This window comes from Octopus bimaculoides, chromosome 1, assembly GCF_001194135.2.
Source record: "Octopus bimaculoides isolate UCB-OBI-ISO-001 chromosome 1, ASM119413v2, whole genome shotgun sequence".
NCBI lineage: Eukaryota > Metazoa > Mollusca > Cephalopoda > Octopoda > Octopodidae > Octopus > Octopus bimaculoides.
Genome location: NC_068981.1, coordinates 25,622,852 through 25,624,690, shown reverse-complemented (window position 1 = coordinate 25,624,690; position 1,839 = coordinate 25,622,852). Strand labels below are relative to the sequence as shown.

Genomic DNA, 1,839 nt, shown 5'->3' with positions numbered 1-1,839 from the left:
TATATATATATATATATATATATATATATATATATATATATATCTTTACATTCTTTGCGTACTAGTTTCAGCTCACAAGCTGCGGTCATGCTGGGGCACCACCGTTCGTATATATACTTCTATTCCGTTTCTCTCACTTTCTTTCTCACTTGACTGCAGCACTTCAATACTTTAGATCGACTGTTGTTGAGACACTTATCAGTTGAGACAAGCTGTAAGACAAGTAGCTTGATTTTGTATTTTATCATAGTTTGCTTATATTTCCGTATTTAGATAACATTCCTGTATTTCTGATATTACTCGCTCAACTTTCTGGAATAAAATTTCATAACGTAAGTCATCATAAATTGATATATGCACCTAAAGTAAATTTATTTTTTGTTTAAGACGATAAATGTGTCTCATATCGAAAGTACCGTTGACAAATATATTTCTTATTTCTTGATTGTCCACAAGGAGCTGAACATAGAAGGGACAAACAAGGACAGACAAACGGATTAAGTCGATTACATCGATCCCAGTGCGCAACTGGTAATTATTTAATCGACCCCGAAAGGATGAAAGGCAATGTCGACCTCGGCGGAATTTGAACTCAGAATGTAGCAGCAGACGAAATACCGCTAAGCATTTCACCCGGCGTGCTAACGTTTCTGCTAGCTCACCGCCGACAAATATATTTTCTTTCTGACAGGTTCTCACCCAGGCAGTAATATTTCTTTTCAACGTCGTCTTGCTCGTAACATCGGTGACAATTCCCGCCCAAAGTAAAATATACTCTGATTTGAATGCCCGAAACGAAAGTCTGTCTCATGCAGCCATTGGCAATTACTTATTTCTTTCTGCTGAAATGGGACCCGTCGGGAGACACGTGCCAGCACTAACCGATGGTGGTAAATCCTGCTCAACATCCGTATATGTTGATATCATCCGTGAACTTTGAATCTGTCCTTGTTACCTGAATTTTATTCATGATTCAGCAATCTTCTCTCAATCACTTACCAAATTAGGTTATCGCAGTACAAAATGTGTAGACTCTGACAACTGCAACGTATTTCTTTATTGCCCACAAGGGGCTAAACAGAGGGGACAAACAAGGATAGACAAAGGGATTAAGTCGATTACATCCGCCGCAGAGCGCTCTGTCTCAGAGAGGAGATCAGGAGGAATGGTAATAACAGACTGAAGTGGGGAGTGGTGGAGGGGGCAGTGGAAGGCTTGGGAGAGAGAGAGAGAGAGAGGATGAGTAGGAAGGGCGTGGGGGTTGGAGTAATGCAGGGGTGAGGTGAAGATGAGAGGAAGTGATCGTGGAGAAAGAAGGGAGGGGAGAGAGGGGGTCTAGTAACATCGGGTGGGTCAAAATGAAAGAGCGGAGTTTATGTTGTTTAGTGCGAGCGAGGAACTCGTGGAAAAGATGATTTAAATGAAGTATGAAGCGTAGATTGGAATGTGCAACGGAAGTTGAAAGACAGGGGAAAAGGTGGAATAGCCGTTGACTACCCTGTAGTTCTTCCGCCCTTTGACAGGCGTTATTTTTTGTCCCGCAGGGTGTCCAACAGTTACCCTCATCCCCTCACCAAGCACGCTTGGTGGGGTTGCCAGTTTAGTCGTAGACGACCCGACAATGTAACAGGTTGTATTGGATTACATGGTACCAGTAGCACTCAAGAGCGACCTGACATATATATGTATATATACTCTTTTACTCTTTGACTTGTTTCAGTCATTTGACTTCGGCCATGCTAGAGCACCGCCATATATTCGAATAAAAAAAACCCTTCAAGGCGGTACTCCAGCATGGCCGCAGTCAAATATATATATATATATATATATATATATATA

General features: G+C 41.6%; 1 protein-coding gene across 1 annotated transcript in view; it reads left to right on the top strand.

Moving 5' to 3' along the window:
• Positions 1 to 1,839, top strand: part of LOC106868531 (interleukin 17-like protein) — a 64,565-nt gene that overhangs the window by 47,347 nt on the left and 15,379 nt on the right. The window lies entirely within an intron of this gene.